Here is a 20,113-nt window from a genome sequence, read left to right as displayed (position 1 = left end):
TTCCTTTCTGTCCTGTAACTATGAGGAAAGGGTTCCTCTCTACAGCCACTACAAGCTCCGCTACCCCTGTGCTCCTTCTCACCCCAGCACTGCTGCCCAGAACTGTAACCGAGATCCAAGCATGGACAAAGCAAGAGATTCCTGCCTCAGCACTGGCAAAGAGATCCCTGTAATCCCTCTCTGATCAGCCACTGAATTCCCCCTCAGTCTGTGGGCTGGAAGCTGGGGAAGCAGCTGCCCCCCCCCCAGGCCACGCTCTTGGGGAATGGAGCTGAAACCCCGCCTTCCTCTCTGACCACTGATAGAAACAGACTTTTCCCACTGACCTTCTAAGTTGTCTTTGGCATTCGTGGATTGAGGAGTCTGGAAACCTCCACAGCTCCCCACCATTCAGTTCTCTGAGGCCTGCTCCAGGTTCACTGCAGCCTGCATCCCCACGCCATGCTGTGCTCCCAGCCCGGCACGATACACCTTTCTGATCAATCATCCAGGTTGTCTTGGGCTGGAAATTTGTTTCATTCTGTCTTTTTGTGGGTTCTGCTGCTTCAGAATTTGTTTAGAGCCATTTTTTATGAGTATTTGGAGGGGTTTGGAGGACAGCTCAAGCAAGTCACTGCTTTCATTCCACCATCTTGGCTCCGCCCCCTCTATCCAGATAATTTCTAAGACCTACATATCTACCTATTGCCTCTTTGCTGAGCTATAGTTCCATATCACCAACTGCCTTTCGGTCATTTTCAACTGGGTATCCTGTAGGCATCTGAAACTCAACGTATCCAAAAAAGAACTCATCTTTTCCCTGAAACCATCCTCTCTTCCAAACTTCCTTCGCTGTCAAGGGAACCACTATCTTCTCAGGCACCAAGGTGTAACGCCTTACTGTCATCCTCGAGTTTTCTCATTCATCCCACAAGCATTGTGCAGTCGAATCTCATCATTGCTGCCTTCACAGTGTTCCCCTTCTCTTGCCTCCTACAGCCACCATGCTAATGCTGCGCTACTGCACTCATTACCTCACACCTGGCTCTTACAATAGCGTTTTAACTGGTCTCCCTTTCTAGAGTTTCTCCTCACCAAGATAATTTTTCTAAAGGGTAGGTCTAACTATGTCACTTCTCGCCCAATGAGCTCCAGTGTCTCCTTATCTCTAGAATCAATTGTAAAGTCCTCTGGCATTTGAAGTTCTTCATAAACTGGCCAGTTGTTTTCTTTTTTTTAATACATTACTCTCTTCCTCCCCACTCCAAATTAGCTAGACTGGCTTTGTTGCTGTTTCTTGAACACAATACTCATTCTCCCCTTTCTGTGACTTTGCACTGGCTTTCCTCCATCCTCGAAATGCATTTCTTCCTCACCTTTGCCTCTTGGTTTCCATGGCTTATTTAAAGACTTGCTTCCAATCCCATCTTCTGCAGGAGCCCTTTCTTGTCCCCCTCCTCCCCCACTTTTAGTACAGCTAATTTGTGACCTTCAGTCCCACTTACCTTCTATCCTCGCCCACAAATGCACCCTCTGAGGTTGTGCTAAATTGAGACAAAGCATGTTGGCAATCTTTTTCACTCTATCATGTATGCTGATCAACATTTCATTCTTTTGTTCTCTTCCTTAAAAAGATCATTCCTCACCAATATAATTTTTTAGTTTTTTTCATGGTTAAGAAAATTAGAAACATATTTTGTCCAATCCATTGGTGGCTGGCAAGTGTTTAACCACTGACTCTTCAAAAAAAAATGCATGTGACACTTAGATTTAATATGCATTATTAACATTTTCTCCATCACTTCCTTAAGTCTAGAGTGTATGTTATCAGTGTCAAACTCAAACAGAAACAGGGGCATTGTTTCATGCATGAGGATCTATACAGTTGCATATTGACTTATTTTTAAAATATAATATTACTTGTGCTTTATTATATTTTTATTAATTTTTGTTAATTATTTCCCAATTACATTTTAATCTGATTCACAGGCACTTACAACATGGGACTACAGGCCAGGTGTTTGACACTTCTGGTCCAGACAATAAACAAAATAATTAATCAAGCCTTGATTTGTTCTGCAGCATAAATATTCACCTGAAAATCTTATAATTGGCTATGGCGAACTACTTTGACCTGGGTCCAGTATATTCCTGGTCCAGTCCCTTTGAAATTGCATTCCACCTACTCTGTATATATCTTGTATGTATCTGGTTATTTATATGTTCTCTCCCTCATTAAAATGTAAGTTACTTGGTGACATGGACTTTTTTCCTCTTTCTTGGTATTCCCAGAACTTAGTATAATGCTTGGCACATAGTAAGGGCTTAATAAATGCCTACTGATTGACTTACTAATAGAAAGTAGGTGATGTAGAGCAGGGATTCTTAAGCTAGGGTCCACTGATCTCCAAAGAGTCTGTGGATAAATTTAAGGGGGTCCATTAAATTGGATGAGAAAAAAAAATACATCTTTGTTTCAATATATTTGGCTTTCTTTGTAATCCTAGACATTTTATTTTATGCATTTAAAAATGTGATTCTGAGAAAGGGTCCATAGGTTTCACTAGACAGCCCAGTGGGGCCATGGTACCCAAAAGGTTAAAACGTGCCATTACAGAGGAAAGAATGATTGATTCAGAGTTAGGAACCTGGATTCATCTTATGGTTCTATTAGGTACTGTCTGCAGGACTTAAGTAAATTATATAACTTCTTTGGCCCTCCAAAGATCTCTAAGGCCTATTTTAGCTCTAAAATCTCTGATACTATGGAACATAGTACATTAAACCTAGACCTCCATGAAAGACATTCCTTGAAGAGAAATGGCCTAGATTCTCCCAAGGTATAATCAATAAGCTATCTAATGTTTGAGCACTTGTAGCATCCAAGACACTAGCAATATAAAAAAGTGTAAGGCATGGTCTCAGCCCTCAAGGAGCTTACAATCTAGTTTCAGCCTATTTGCCACTGGGTAGCTACTTAGTGACAAATTCTGTCATTTTGGAAATGTGGTGGATTTTTTTTTGGTAGCTGGGTAAGATTAGGTAGAGTGAAGCAGCCACCTGCCACACAGGATTCCCAGGGACCTGGAAAGGATTCCTGACTTTCCCAACTTAGAAGCAAGAAGGAGCTTCTGACCTGATCATTGTGACCTGTTCACATATATATTCACTGAATGTGAGCTGGCCTCGTAATCAGAGCCCCCTTGGCAATGGACAGACTTTTGGCCAAGCTGAAAGCAATATTGACCGGCTTCTATAGCACTAGGCTTTATGTAAGCAGACTAAGAAGAACATGATTTAAAGTATCTCTCTTTTTTTTTTTTAATTTGCATTTTATTTTTAAATAATAGATTGAGAAAGAAGGCAATGCAGGAAGTGTTGTAACATCTTTGTATTCCTTAATGTTCGGCAAATTTATATGTCTTCTGAGACGCCAAATACTCTCAACAGCAATAAGGATAAATCATGGTAATAAACACAATATACAGTGATCTAATAGGAAGAATGAGAATCTCTTAAAATGTCATACACAGGCATTTAATTTACACTTAAAAGGCAGTTACTGTGAGTAATTATAAGTTAATTAAATATTGATTATTATAAGAGCCCTATTGTGATTTAGGATGTATGTGGTATAAAGTAAATCTGGCTGATTTGAAATAAACTCAAAATGACGTTGGTAACAACTGTATAATTACATTTTATGGTTGTTAAAGGAGACTAAACAAGCTAAATATTTGAGGTAAAGAAGTCAGATATTATGGCAAAATGTCAATGTAGCTTTTCAATATCCACATCATCGCATATTTATTTTGCTCACCAGACACTAAAACTTATTATGTTTTCAAGGTTTTTTTTTAACTACTATTTTTTTTTCCATTCTAAGTAATTCTGAACTACTTACAATAGAAACTAGATCTGTCCTAGTACACCTATTGAATTTTAGCCCTAGGTGTTCCCAAGTGCAATCAACAGTAAATTATTATGCAGTTAAGTACCCTCTACCTTAATCCAAATGAAACGTTTCTTTGAAACACTTCTATTTTACAGCAATGTTTGTGTTTATGAACTGGGAGAGTGAATTGACCTATGTTAGACTTACTTTCCCCAAACCAGCCAAAGGATAGCATTGAGGGAATTCAAGTCAAATCCAAAATAAAACTCTGCTTTTCAGTTCCTTAGAGCAATGTTTTTTCATGTTGAAGTGGGGTAACTGTGAGGTCTTAAGAGTAGTCACAGCTTACACTTCTCTGTCTCCAAGATGGTCCCTAAACTGGAGCCAGTCCATTGTGTAGAGTTTTAGGGGACCAGAGAGAAAACAATCTTAAACATTTGAAAGTGGTTATCAAGATTGTTAGTTTTTTTGTTTGTTTTTTCATTGAGGTGAAAGAATAGTAGAAACGATAGGGAACTCCTACAGGACAGAGGACACATCCACACTGGTGGAGGAGGGGAAACGTAAGTAAATGCTGGACAAATACATGGCATCTGAGGGGATCGAGTTGAATCAGACAAATGGTCAATTTCTTGATACTTTCTTCCCTATTTTGACTTCCCAATCACATATGATATATCATTGTTCTCGTTTTTGTCTAGCAACTGTCTTCCTGTTCATCTTGGTCCCTGAATCTTCATGTTCCACAGACCTTTATGAACTGAGCCTGGCCTTTTGTTCTAATCTGTGTCCTCCTTACTCATTCCCTATTTTCTTTACCCTCAGTGTATATTGCCTTTTAGACTTGCTTAATCCCCGGCAAGTTTGGCAGCTTCTTGGACATGGCATAACATGAAGGTGGAGGGGAACCCAGGAGGTGCCTTTCTCTGTGAGCAAGAGTTGCTTTTCCTTGAAGTAGCTCTGGCAAGGGGAATTCAAGAGAGCCAGAAACAGTGAGATAGCAGAGTGGATGGAGTTTTAGACCTGGAGTCAGAAAGACCTGTGTTTACATCCAGCCTTAAACATTTGACAGCTATATGATCTTGGGCAAATTATTATTATTTTTTTATTTTTTGGTGAGGAAATTGGGGTTAAGTGACTTGCCCACAGTCACACAGCTAGGAAATATTATATGTCTGAGGCTGGATTTGAACTCAGGTCCTCCTGACTCCAGGGCTAGTGCTCTATCCACTGCACCACCTAGCTGCCCCTTTGGGCAAATTATTTGACCTCAGTTTGGTCAACTGTAAAATGGGGATGATAATATCGCCTTCCTCCCAAAGTAGTTGTCAGGATCAAATAAGGTACTTATAAAGCTCTTTGCAGACCTTAAAGTGCTATGTAGATGTTAGTTATGACAACAATAATAATTATTTTATTATACCATTATAACACATTTATATATGTTAATATATAGTTATTTTATATAAAATAAAGTTTATAACATTATTATTATTATTGCTACTACAGATAAAGGTATTTCTCTTGAATTAAACCGGTCTTTCCTTTATGGTAAGAGAACTTTTATTCAGAATTCACAGAGCATGCACTAGGGAAAGACAAATTGAGACTAGGAGGTATTGTGCAGGCGCATTACTTGTGATGTTTGGTCCTTGGTTTCTTGCCCTTGTTTTACCAGTGTGGTACGTAGAAGATGCTGATAGATGACTGGGTCATCCAGGGTTATTGGTCATGCTATCCAAGAGCTTACATGCAGCATTCCACAGAACTGGGTGAGTGAGTAAGTAATGATGAGAGCCATGTTCATGAGCATCCTAACTTTTCTGTCTTTATCTACCAGCTGAATCATTTGCCCATCTCTTGAGAAGTGTACTCAGCGGGTACTGGGCACACATAACACAAAGGCCATGTTACGTTCATATCTCTTCACTGATAAGCTGTGGGGTTGGCTTACTGGCTCGCCTCTGTTGTTTTCTGCCAGGACCATCCCTTATCCAATCTTGTGTTCCTTAATGGCCAACCTGTGGAAGATGATGCAGATTTTTACTTCACTCCAGGTCTGTTCCCTGAAATCAGAATCCACACTCCCCATACCCCTCCAGCTTTGTAGGAGCCAGCCTTATCTTCTTGGAGAGAAGATGATAGCCATCTTCAAGTGTTTGAAGGACTATTATGTAGAAAAAGAATTGGCCTTGTTTTACACAGCCCAAAACTTAATGGATAGATGTGGCAGAGATGCAGACATGAATCCTAGCAATTAAAGCTCTCCAGAAATGGAGTGGGGAGCTTCCGAAAAGGGAAAGTTTTCCTTCCTTGTTGATCTTGAAGTGGAGGTTGGAGGTTGAGTTGTTGGGTAAAATTGTAGAGGAGACTGCACTAGAGAGCTTTTTAAGACTCTTCCAACTGTGAGACTGTACAGTTCTGTGCTTCAGCATCCTTTTCATAATTCCCATTGCACATTTGAAACTTCATTGCTTTATACCTAGATTACCACAATAGCCTCCCATCTGTTTTTACAGGTTTAGATTGGGCAGCACACAAATTAGCACTTAATTATATATTTTTAGATTAGAGTTTCTCAATTGTTTCATATTCGTTAGATTAGAAGTTCCCTGAGGGCAAGAACTATGTCTTATACTTCCTTCCTTCCTTCCATTTATACTGTGTATGTGTTGTATGTACATAGTTGTTGGCTTATTGACTCTCCCACTAGGATAGGAGTTCTTTTAGGGCAGGGACCATGTTTTTTGCCTTTCTTCTTAGAACTTAGCGAAGTTTCTGGTACATAAAAAGTCCTTAATAAATGCTTACTGACAGATTCTAACATGGAGCATGCAATAGGCTGTCGGTGAATTTGTTGATAGTTCTTTTTATTGCCTACTAAGTAAAATTCAAACCCCTTAACTTGGCATTTAAGGCTTACCAGAAGCTGATGCCATCCTACTTTTCCAGCCATATTTTATAACTAATCTTTTTCATATATATTCTATGCTTCTACCAAATTGAATTATAAACAGTTCTCACTTTATGTAAGTAGACCGTTACAGAGATTTCTACATAAACAGATATTCATGTAATGTAAATTTGTCCATGGACTTGGGGACAGGTGAGGGGTGTAGGAAGAGGCTGCATGTCTCTGGAGGGACGGTACTGGTCCACAGTTCAAGAAAACGGGGCAGGAAACAGAGAAGAAGCAGTAGGAGGAGGAACACCTGGTTGTATGTGGGGACCTGGTCAGAACTAAGAGGTGGAGGGGGGGACGTGGTGGTGGCTGTGATGAAGTAGCTTCAGTGGTGACAGTCTCTACTCCCATCAGTTCTTCTGCTTTCATTTGGAGGGTTTTTTAAAAGGTGGTTTTTGGTTTTGGTTTTTGTTCTTTTGTTTTGGTGGAGGGGTGGGAGACTGAGGGGCAGGAATGGAGAAAGAGAGAGCACAGTACTGTAAAGTTAACACAGGTGTTTTTTTTTTAAATATAGATTTCTTTCAGAATACTTTAGGCAAAGTTGAATTTTTCATAATGCGAATTTATGTAAAGCAAGAACTGTAATTACCTTCCTCTGTTCATGCTCTGACATGTTCTTGCTTCTCTGACTTTGATCTTGCTATGCCTGAATTATCTTCTGTCCTGTTACCTGTTAAAGGAAAACCCATCCGTTAAGGTCTAGCTCAGATATAACCCTTAAATAACCCCAATCCTCAATAGATCTTCCTCTTTGGATTTCACTTTTGTAACTTCAGATTGTCTTGAAAAGTCTGCGAACGGTTTTAAACAAATAAAACTTAAAATAGCACTCAGACTTTTGGGACACCTTGTATAACATATTACTTTGTATCATAGCTATTTGCATATGGGTCCTACCCCTATGCTCAGTAGTTAAGTTACATAAAGGCTGGGGAAGAAAATGATCACCTCAAAAAAGTTCTTAATGATGTTATTAAGAATAGGTCATGCTTAAGTAACCTCATTTACTTTTCTGACAGGCTTTCTAGACTGTTAGATCATGCAATGGACGAAGTCATATTTCATCTTTATTATTTTATTTATATTTTTATTTGCAAAAGCTTTTGAAAAAATCTCTTATTTATTCATTTGTTCATTTAGTACCCCATTTATTCTTCTGTATGCTGATCTGTATGTGTGTGACATTATATATATATATATATATATATATATACATAATATTATATATATCACATTCATCATATATATGTATATATGATAGAGAAAAAGAAACTAAACAGTAGTACAATTAGGTAAATTTAGCTCTGGTTGAATGGTCAGGTCCCCAAAGAACTCATTTAAAGCTGGTTTTTGACTTGGAAGGAGGGCTGTAGTAGAGTACCCCAAGGAGTTGTGCTATTTAAGACTTTTATCAATGACTTGGATAAAGGCACAGATGAAATGCTTATTAAAATCACAGAGGACCCAGAGCTAGACAGAATGGCAAACATATTGAATGACAGAGGAAGAATCAAAAAATAACTCGAAAGCAACTCAAGTCAAATAGAATTTAATAGGAATTATTACAGAGTATTATGCTTAGGTTAAAAAATAATTTTTAGGAATACAAGATGGAGAAGGCTTGGCTAGACAAAAGTTTTTCTGAAAAAAATATCTTGAGGTTTTAGTGGATGGCGAGCTGTTGAGTCATTAATGTGATAAGGCAGCTAAAAAAGATAATTTGATCTTAGATTGCATTAAGGGAGGTATAATGTTCAGGACTATGGAGGTGACAATCCTACACTTGAATGAGTACACATTTATTGAGTGTCTACTATATGCCAAGCACTGTGCTGAGCCTTGGAGATTCAAAAAGAGACAAAAGATGGTTCCTGCCCTAAATTATTTATTTAATTATTTAGAGTTCACAATCTAAATGGGAAGATAATATATAGGGAGGACTAATCAGGAACAACCAAATATATTCAAAGCTAGCTACATACAAGATAAATAGGAAATAATCAAGAGAAGGAAGGCACTAGAATTCAAAAGGGTTGAGAAATGCAAGCTATTGCAGTAATCCAGGCATGGGATGATGAGGGCCTGCACTAAAGTGGTGGCAGAGTCAGAGGAGAGAAAGAGGTATATGAAAGAAATAGAAATACTGGAGAGTGATAGGGAAGGCAGGAGTGGAGGAGAGCTTAGTAGGAAAAATAATGAGTTCTGTTTTGGACATGTTTAGTTTAAGATATCTAGCGGATACCCAGTTTGAGATGTCTGAAAGGCAGTTGGAGATGTGAGATCAGAGGTCAGCAGAGAGTTTGGGGTAGAATAGGTAGATTTGAGAATTATCATCAGCATAGAGATGGTAAATCCATGGAAGCTGATGAGATCACCAAGTGAAGCAGTGTTGATGGAGCAGAGAAGAGGGCCCAGGACAGAACTCTGAGGAATACCTATGGCTAAAAGGTATGTTATGGATGAGCTTCTAGCAAAGAAGACAGAAGGAACAATCAGATGGATAGGAGGAGAACAAAGAGAGAGAGGCATGCAGAAAACCCAGAAAGAAAAGAATATCAAGGAGGAGAGGATAAACAACAACGTCAAAGTCAGAGAGTTAATGGTCCATGAGGATTGAGTAAAGGCCATAGGATTTAGCAACTAAGAGATCCTGGTAACTTTGGAGAGAGCAGTTTTGGTGGAATGATAAGATCAGAAGCTCGATTGTAAGGGGTTAAGAAAAGAATAGTAGCACCTATTATAGATAAACTTTTTTATCTTGAAAATCAGCATTAGTTGATGGTAAACCATTATTTACCATTATTATGATAAAGGTCAGAAGAGATATAGAATGATAGCAGGGATGAAAGGATTGTGATATTGTTTTTTTCAGGATAGGAAAGATAAAGGCATGTTTGTAGGCAGTAGGGAAGAAGGCAGTAAGACACAGAGATTGAAAATAAAGTGTGGGGATGACACTTGGTGGGAGGAAACAGGATGGGATCACTTAAACAAGTAGAGGGGTTAGCCTTGGTAAGGGGTAAGGCTACTTCATTATGTGAGACAGAGCTGAAGGAGAGTGGCAAAAGGCGCCTGAGTGATAGGAAGTGAGGAAGAGGGGAGAAGAGGAGGCTTTTGGCAAATGGCCTCAAATTTTATTAACGTAAAATACAAAACAACGGTCTCCACTGAGAGGGGGCAGGGATGGAGATCCATGGTAGATCTGAGCTTCATTGCTCTGACCACCTCTGCAGCATCATATTTAGTTCTGGGCATCATAGTTTAGAAAGGTCATTAACTAACTGGAGAATGTCCAGAAGAAGGTGACCATGATAATGACAAAATGACCTTAGCATCATAGTGCATGAAAATTAGTTGAAAGAATCAAACACATATTGCACAGAGAGGAGAAGATTTGGGGGTGGTGAGATGGGAAAAGGGAGGAATGAGGGAGATGGGTGATGGCTATTTTCACTTATTGTGTTGTATGAAAGAGGGATTCAACTTTTTCTACTTGGCCCCAAGGGGCAGAACTGGAAGGAATGGTTAGAAATTGCAAAGGGATAGATTTAGCCTCCATGCAAAGAAAAACTTGAAGTAATTAGGGCTATTCACAAGTTGAACGGACTGCCCTGGAAGGTAGTGGGCTCCCTTATACTGCTGTAGGCTAGATCACTTCTTGGGTATGTGATAGAACAGAGGCTCTTAACCTGGGATCCATGAACTTGGGAGGAGAGCAAATCCGTGGATAGATTTCAGTAGGTCTTTGAGCTTGGGTGGGAAAAAAATTACATAGAAATAGCTAGTATTGCATAGCACTTTAAGGCTTAAAAAGCACTTTGCACATATCATTTGAACTTTACAACCACCATGTGAGATAGATGTTATTATTATCTTCATTTTACAAAAGAGGAAACTAAGGCAGTGACATACTCAGGATTGCACAGTTAAGTAAATGTCTGAGGTAGGATTTGCACTCAGGTCTGACTATACATACAGCACTCTATCCACCTCACTACCTACCTCACTACTTACTTTCACTAACCTCTAACTTAAATTTAGCATCTTTCAATTATTTAAAAGTATTATTCTGAGGGGCAGCTAGGTGGCACAGTGGATAGAGCACTGGCCCCGGAGTCAGGAGGACCTTAGTTCAAATATGGCCTGAGATACTTACCAGCTATGTGACCCTGGGCAAGTCACTTAACCCAATTGCTTCCCAAAAGAAAAAAAAAAGGTATTTTGGAAAAGGGACCATAGGCTTCACTGGACTGCCAAAGTGGTCCATAACTCAAAAAAAGATTAAGAAATCCAGTTGTAGAAGGACTTACTGTTTGGGTTGGATTTATATCTCTGAGACGTTTTAACTCTGGGGCTCTGGAAGAATAAAGGCCACATCTTAATCTAAACATTCTCTCTCCCGGGGGACCTAGCACTGTGTCCTGAATCCAGTGGGTACTTAGTAGATTCCCAAGGATGTGAGTGGTGTTAAGGAAGAGAAAGATTACTGGTTCTAAGTCATATAGATATGGAACCACCCTCCCCTATAGGCTTTGATCCGTCACTGGGCTTATTGAAAATGATTTTCTATCTCATACCAGGCACCAACAAAGCACCTTTCAAGTATAGGCTTTTCATCTTGGCATTTTAAATACTCCTTTTCAAAGCACATTAATCTCCATAAGCTTGTCTTTTATTAATATGCCGTAAGCTCCAAAGCCTTGTTTTCCCACAGCAGAGTCTCTGCACTAAGAAGGCACACTTGCCCCTGTCTAATCACATCTGCAAGTAAGCAAATATTGGCAAAAACTCATAAAACCTTATTATTCCCTCCGGGCAAATGATGTCAAATTCAGTGGCCACTGTTGCTGTTGATATGCGTGAGTCACAAATTTACATTGCTTCAGGAGCTCATAAATAGACTGCTACATAAAGTATGAGGGAGGCCTCTGCTGCTGTTCTTCAGTGAAGGATGGTCAGGGATCAGCCAAAGAGGACAAGAGGGAGGGCTAGGTTCAGAGGTCCAAATGCCTCATTTGACCAGTGAGGAAACTGAGGCCTAGAAAAGTGGCCCAAGATCAACCCAAAGCAAGCTTTTAAGAGTATTTTGCTATTAACAACTTGTCTATCAGGGGTAGACAGTGGGGCTGTAAGCTTTTTTTTGTGTCTGTATGTCTTTGAATTTATCTATACTCGTGTGTGTGTGTGTGTGTGTGTGTGTGTGTGTGTGTGTGTGTATGTATGTGTAAATGAGAGATAGCAGGGCACACTGGATAGACAGTCAAGTCTTGGAGTCAGAAATAACTGTGTCAAACCGTGTGATCATAGGCAAGTAATCTAACCTTTTAGTACTCTGAGCAACTCTCTGAGACTGTATGTTATGGGCAAATTGCTGATATGCCTCAGTGGTGGGAGTTCTGACATATAGAGGATTAGCAATCCTCTAGGCTAATGAAATCACAGGGCTGGGCCAAATATGTGCACACATACACACAGAATATGTGTGTGTATAAATGTGTATTGGTGTGCGGGAATGAGAGAAATAGCGTTTAATAAGCACTTACCATGTGCTAAACACTAGGGCTAGAAATGCAAAATTGAGGTAGCACCTGCCATCAAGGAGCCCTTATGATAATAAGGGAGACAACATGTACAGGGGATGGCTAGAGTAACTAGTCTATTGGCATGCTATTTCCAGAAACAATGATAGTGTTGATTTGATTGCAATTCTCAGAGCAGGTGGCAGAAGGGATGTCTAAATTATTCATTTAGTTATTTGTATGTCTTTTTCTGTTTCTCTTTCTCTGTTTCTTTTTTGTCTATCTCTTTCTCCATGTCTCTGTCTCACTCTTTGTCTCTGCCTCTCTCTGTGTGTCTCTCTGTGTGCTTCTGTGTGCCTCTGTCTCTCTGTGTACCTCTGTCTCTCTCTGTGTCTCTGTCTCTCTCTGTCTCTGTCTCTCTCTGTGCCTCTGTCTCTCTCTGTGTCTCTGTCTCCCTCTGTGTCTCTGTCTCCCTCTATGCTTCTCTGTGTCTCCCTTCCTCTCTCCCTCCCTCCCTCTCTCCCTCTGACTCTGTGTCACTTTCTGCCTCTTCAATTCTGTCTGATTGTCTCCCATCTGTGAGTTGCAGGGAATAGAGGAGTGGTTCTGAGTCAGGATGACCTGGGTTCAAATCCCACCTCATTCACTTAGTAGCCAAGTCCTGTGGACTAGACATTTTACAAGTCTCTAGAATTAATCTACTAAGTCTTAGTTGTTTGTCAACTATGTTGGTGGAAGGAGTTATCTATATTGAAGAAATCACAGATCCTTCTGGGATTTGTATGAATGTGTACATGAGTCACTTATTCATTGGGTATGTGTGTGTGTATCTACATACGCACATATACATGATATATGTGTATGCCTGTGTATGTGTATATATGTGTGTGTGTGTATATATGTGAGTACATATAGATATATATGTGTATATATATATACATATATACACATACATACTCACAAACATACACGCATATATAAATTACCAAGCATTTATTAAATGTCTACTATGTACCAGGTAGTTAGTTTGAAAGGAATCTTAGGGGGCCGCTAGGTGGCTAAGTGGATAGAGCCCTGAGGTCAAATTCGACCTCAGACCAAACACTTGACCCTTAATAGCTGGGCAAGTCGCTTAACCCCAATTGCCAAAAAAAAAAAAAAAGAAAGGAATCTTAGGCAAAAGTGGAAATAAACTCTGCCCTCAAAGAGGGCATTATATTCTATGAGAGAATATAATTTTTCTAGGATCATGTGTAGAGCCATATGTGTAGAGCCAGGGGAATATGTTTGTTGTTAAACCCTTTCAGCAGCGATGCATATACTGATTTGGTTATTTTCCCCTAAACAATCAATCAATCAACAGTCATTTATTAAGTACCTGCTGTATGTACTGGTGTTACAAATAGTGAAAAGAGGGAAGAACTATCAAGATGCTTAGCTGGAGTAGGCCCTAGTGCTCTGATGGATGATTAGATGGAATGAATTTTTTGTATACATACACTCACATGTATAAAAATGCATATATATATATATATATATATATATATGTGTGTGTGTGTATAGTTGATATATATGTGCATATATTATATAATATGACTAGGGGGGCTAGGCCTGTGATTTCATTGAAATAGGTAACTCTCAGATGACAATTCTCCAGACCAATGCACGTCAGCACCTTCTCTTCAATGCATATTCTTAAATAGTTGCCTAGAAGAATGGGGTCAAACTCAAACAGAAAGGGATTCTGACAGGTTGTATACTGAACCAAGAAACCACAAATTAGCATTATTTCTGTTGTATTTTTATTTATTTTGTTAAACATTTCCCAATTACATTTTAATCTCAATCAGGTCATGGGCCTTGGGTTTGATACCCCTGGCCTAGTATACTGATAGATTAAATGACTAGTTTAGAGTCAGCCAGCCAGTGTGTGTCAGAGGTCACATTTCAACTCAGATAAGTCTTCATTGCTCTGACTCCAGGTCTCTATCCATCATATCAGGATTGCTTATCCTGTACATATATAATGTAATACACATATGTACATGGGTACATATGGATGCAATGTGTTATATAGATACACATACACATATAGTACACATAAGATTGGCAGCCCTGGCATAGTGAATAGGGATCTGTCTTCAGAGCCACCTCTAACACTGCCTTGTATGAAACTTTTCTTTTTTTCAAAATGATCAATGATCTCTTAATTGCCAAATTTAATAGCTGTTTTTCAATCCTTTTTGACTTCCCTGTAGCCTTTAACACTATTGACCCCCTTCTTCTGTTTGATAATCTCTTCTCTCTAGGTTTTTGTGATACTCTTCTCTCCTGGTTCTTTTCCTCTACCCATCTGACCCCATTTCAGGCTTCTTTGCTGCATCTTCAACTTGTTGCCATGGATATTCTCCAAGGCTGTGTTCTGGGCCCTCTCCTCCCTCTTCTAGTTCACTTGGTGATCTCATTAGTTCCAATGGATTCAATTAAAATAAGTTCTGCTATAATGCAACATTATGTGTTTTCCCCAAACTGCTGTGCTATGCAAACCCATGCAACAAAAATCATAGAGCTTATGGGAAAAATGGGGTCAGCTTATGGGGAAAAAAATGCTCAAAAATTTTAATCAATGATGCATTAAAAAAATGGAACTTAATAAAAATGGTAGCACAATTTTATACATGTTAAATGTTCAGTTATTTTTCAGTCTTGTCTGACTCTTCATGATCCCATTTGAGGTTTTCTTGGCAAAGATACTAGAGGGGTTTGCTGTTTCCTTCTCCAGCTCATTTTATAGATGAGGAAACTGAGGCAAACAGGGTTAAGAGACTTGCCCAGGGTCACATAACTAGTGTGTGTCTGAGGCTAGATTTGAACTCAAGTCTTCCTGACTCTAGGCCAGTGCTCTCTCTATCTACTGTGCCACCTACGAAATATGTAAATATTACAGTAAGTAGAGACTGTCTCCATTCTCAGGCTGTTGCTCAGCCTCTACCCTAGTCCTGGAAAAGTCTTGAAGAAGTTGGACAGACTTCAGTTCCAGGCCATTTCTGCCAAGAAATGGCAGAAAGTGACCAACCTTCCTCTGCCCACAGCAATTACTGACCCAGAAGAGATATACAACAAATATGGCACTTTGCCTTGAAAAAGACTTGAACATTCCTTGTGAGAGTAGATGTGGGAAGGGTTGCAACTTTTGAGTTATTGTGAGGTGGTATGGTTTCTACATTCTCAATGTTTCTTGCAGAACAAATTTAGATATCAGTAAACTCAAAATTCACGTTTTGTTCAAAATGTTCCCTAATGTATCAATCATATTAGAACAAATTTGTGCTTTCAAAACAAGCATTATAGCTGAACCGAATATATCATCTCTAAGATGATAATTCTCAGATCAGTTTATCTGATACTAAACTTTATCTAACCTCCAGTCTCACTTTTCCAACTGCCTCCTAGATGTCGCAAACTGGATACCTCTTAGACCTCTTAAACTGATCTCATAATCTTTTCCCCTTAGCTCTTCCTTCTTCCTAACTTTCCAATTACTCTAAAAGATACTGCCCACCTTCCCTAGTCACTCAGGCCCAGAACCTAGGTGTCATCTTCAACTCATCACTCTCTCACCCCCAATGTGTTGCCATGTCCTATCATTTCTTTTGTAACATCTCTTGTGTATATGCCTTTCTCTCTTTTGACTCTGCCGCCATCCTGGTACGGGCCCACATCGATCACCTCATCCATTGACCATTGCAATAGCCTCATGTTGCTCTCCCTGCTCTTCCCACTCAAACTCCATCCTTCACTCAACTGTTAAGCTCGTCATCCTAAAGTACAAATCTGACTCTGCCACCTCCCTATTCAAAACCCCCAATGGTTCCATAATACTTCCAGGACCAAATACTAAATCCTCTGGCATTCAAAACCCTTCATAACTTGGCCTCTTCCTACCTTTCCAGTCTTTCTTGACCTTACTCCTCCATGTACTCTGACCCAGTGACACTGAGTTCCTTGCTGTTCCTTATACAAGACAATCCATATCCTTACTTTGAGCATTTTCACTGGCCTGTTCTCCATGCCTGGTATTCTCCCTTAATGCAAGGTCCTTTCCTCTGTTGGTTAATCCTATATTTATTCTCTAATTTATCCTGCATACATCTTGTTTACAAATAGTTGTTTGCGTTTGACTATGAGCTCCTTGAGAGCAGGGACAGTTTTTTACCTTTCTTTGTATCCTCAGCCCTTGTCATCATGCCTGGAACTTAGTGTTTAATTCTGACTACTTGACTCTAGCCAAGTCATTTAACCTCTCACTGTTCTAGGCAATTGTCCGAGAATAAATATTGAAGAGAACGTGCTGACTTGCATAGTTAGAGTAAATTTCTGTATCTGAGTTCCCTATTTCAATATATAGCACCCTAACCCCCACTCCAATTCATAGTACTGGAGGTACTGATGAGTTAAGTGACTTTCCTGTAGTCACACTTCTAGTACATGTTAGATTCAGAACTTAAACTATGCTTCCTCTTTTATATGAAGGCACATGTGCAGACATGCACAAAAGTTCCTGTTAACTATAAAATTGTACGGAACCTCATGGCTCTTCTGAAGAGCAGGTGCTAGAGAATAGGGAGTAGGGAGAGGGGATAGAGGAAGGTGTCAATGGAGCTAGCTTTTCTTCAAATTTTTTGTGTTAGGAAAATAATAGATGGTGTTGGAACTGTTTGGGTAAAATTTTGGTGGAGTCAGAGATGAACTAATCATTTTTAAGTCAGAACCCTGTAGCCAATAAGGTGAGTTTCTTTTAAAGACAGGAGCTGGTGTCTAGACTATGTATGAGGGTAATTCTGTGGCAAATAAAACATAGCAGGATGACTGAAAATAAAAACGAAAGATTTCAAAAAAAGCATTTAGCACTCTGGGAGGTTGAGCCAGGATGGAAGATTTTTTTCTTTTCTTTTTTTTTTTTAAAGTGGGGGAGGGAAAATGGCATACTTTTGCAGAGTTATTGTAAATGTCATAGAGAATTCAACAATTTTCTTTGCAGAATTTAGAAAATGAGTGCGCATAATTTCAACTGGGTGATATCACAGTGAATTTGAAAAGTACCCTGAGGCAATTTCGAGCTGCTTTTACATTCAAGCCAAATGAAAGAAAACATCCATTTTTCAAGTACCCAAGGAAAAAAAAAAGCTGCACACTAACACAAACCTCACAGAATAGAATCAAAGAACGCTGTTGTCAAGTTGAAGTTCCACCTGCTAGGCAGGCTTTCTGGGTGCCTTCAATGTACCAACACAGGGCCAGGAAGCCAGGATTGGAGCATTGAACTTAAAGGGTCAGTGAGCTGCAATTCAACTTCAGCTTTTCTATGATGTTTTTGGGAGTTGGGTGGATGGAGGACAGTGAACATTCCTTGCTGAAAATCCTTGGTTAAAATCACTAGATTCACATCTACCTGGATTGCTGTGGGCTCTTGTTATTTGTAGAGGTACGACTAATCCCAACCTATAATTTCCAACAGCATGCTGAGCAACATGCTAGATATGTGAACTCTTTTGAACCAGCCTTTCTAGGTCTCTTCCTCTCTTCATCTGCTAAGCACATGTCAGAAAGCCAAGGTGGGGGTGGAGATGGAGGTGGGAATGGGGAGGGAGAGATGCTCTGAAATGGCTGTGGAGGGCTTCAGTTCAGTAAGCCACTGATAAAAGCAAACTGTCCATCACTAGAGAAAGATTATAGCAAATTACCATGGAAAGGGGGGAAATGCAGCTTAAAGTTCAGAGAATAAACTGCATTTTTTCCCCACAGCTGCAATGCCCAAGAGACTGAGAAGCAATAGGAACCAATAAGAATGATCTGCACTTGGTGCAAGTAAAGAGGAAAAAGACCAGAGTTATCATCTTGCCCTCTCCTACTTTTCCAAGTAATGAAAGCATGCAGGAGACAAAAGAGAATTGTGCAGTGACAAAGTAAGTAACAGCACTGACATTCAAATGCAAGTCCTGTATATAGAGGGATAAGGGGCCTTAGGTTAACTGATTTGACCAAAGGCACACAGCTAGTATGTTCCTGACTCAAAATCTGAACTGAGGTTTTAATAATTCCCACTCTAAGCCCTGGGCTCTTTTTATTCCACCTTGTTGAACATTCTCTTTAGATAGGTGATCTTTTGGCATTTGGGCTTATGTAGGATGTCCCAAAAGTCTTAAAATGGCCCTAAGACTTTGGGACACACTATATCTTATGAGAAAATGAGGAAAAACCTTTAAAATACAACTGAGAAGGTAGACAGGCAACAGCAGAGATTTCCAGGAAGATTTCCTAATAGGAATAGTAGGAGTTTGGTTTATATATTGCTTTATCATATTAATGGATCTATAATCTTAATTCACTGTAAGAATTTCCTTCAGTATAGCAGATCCTAACCCTTTTACACTTCATCCTAAGCAACTCTTTTCCCTATCTTCTTGGAAATCCTTCATGAGAAGTCAAGTCTCTTTATGTACATTACGTAGCTCTCTATTGCCTTTTGGGAGACCTACAGTTATCTTTTCTTAAAGATAATAGAAGCATTTATGTATTCTCATTTAAATATCTTTTGTGTGGTGGTGCTGAAATAGACTGGAGCCAAGAACTCTGGAGTTGAAATAGACAAAAACATGGCACTATCATAGTCCTTGACTTTTAACACCTCAGGATGAAGAGAGAAAGAGAAATTGTGGGTCAACCGTAGTAACAATAATATTAGAACATTTGAATGTTCTTTACCTTTGTTAAGTATTTTAAACATATTATGTCACTTGAGCCTTACCACAATCCATTAATATTGGTACCACAAATAGTCTTGTCACCCCCACTTTATAGATGAGGAAACTGAGGTTTATTGAGATGAAGTGATTTGCCCAAGGTCATAAATATAGCAAGGGTCAGAGGTGGGACTCTGCACCAGTTCTCCCCTGACTTTGTGCCTAGCATTCTTTCCATTAGAATATAGTGCTTCTCAAGCTCTGTGTTTTTAGGAAGTGGGTAATTTTGTCTCATTAGAATCAATGCATATTTTCCCATCTTTCAGTAGGATGACTTTTGCAATTTTAAATTTCTCCAAAAATTGGTTGATCCATAAAATGTTTAGTTTTTCACCTTTCTGACATTTTTACCTATGGAATCAGATTCAGTGGGGAAGTAGGCAACTAGACAAATTCTGTGCTGCTACATGACTATATAACTCTTTGAAAGCAAATTTAGTGAATACAGCAAATATGAAATAAAGAGAAAACTAGAAATGTGTGATTTAGATCACTTACCTTTGTACTCATAAAATAGGATTGAAGTGGTGTTGTTACCCTGTGTTCCACCAAATATCTCCAACACTAACCTGCCTAAGAAGCTAAAATTCCTACCATTTTAGGCAAAACTGTAAGTTAAAGAAATAATGACTTCCAACCATTTGGAGGAAAAAACATTCTGAATTATGCAGCGAAAAGACCATTAAACAGAGATCTGAGAAAAGAGCTCTAGCTTTAGCTCTGCCAGTTACTACCTATGTGACCTTGGACAAGTGACTTCCTCTCTCTGGACCCATTTCCTCATCTATGAAATGAGGAGATTGGATTAAATGACTCCTTAGGCCCCTTCCAACTCTGTAGTTCTGTGTTTCTATCAGAATTTCAAAATGTCCTTTGCAGCTCTAAAATTCTATCTGAATAAAAACCCATGAGTTTCAATTTTACTAAAATAATTAGAGTATATACAATGACAAAT

At 39.2% G+C, this 20,113-nt stretch overlaps 1 long non-coding RNA gene across 1 annotated transcript in view; it reads right to left on the bottom strand.

Moving 5' to 3' along the window:
• LOC144456638 (uncharacterized) overlaps window positions 1-20,113 on the bottom strand; it is a 48,627-nt gene that overhangs the window by 8,476 nt on the left and 20,038 nt on the right. Inside the window, exon 2 of the long non-coding RNA XR_013485650.1 lies at window positions 7,426-7,506. This is a non-coding gene — a long non-coding RNA (uncharacterized LOC144456638). The remainder of the gene's footprint in view (window positions 1-7,425; window positions 7,507-20,113) is intronic.

This window comes from Phascolarctos cinereus, unplaced genomic scaffold, assembly GCF_003287225.1.
Source record: "Phascolarctos cinereus isolate Bilbo 61053 unplaced genomic scaffold, phaCin_HiC Scaffold_4;HRSCAF=312, whole genome shotgun sequence".
Lineage (NCBI taxonomy): Eukaryota > Metazoa > Chordata > Mammalia > Diprotodontia > Phascolarctidae > Phascolarctos > Phascolarctos cinereus.
This window is presented reverse-complemented; position numbering and strand designations above follow the sequence as displayed.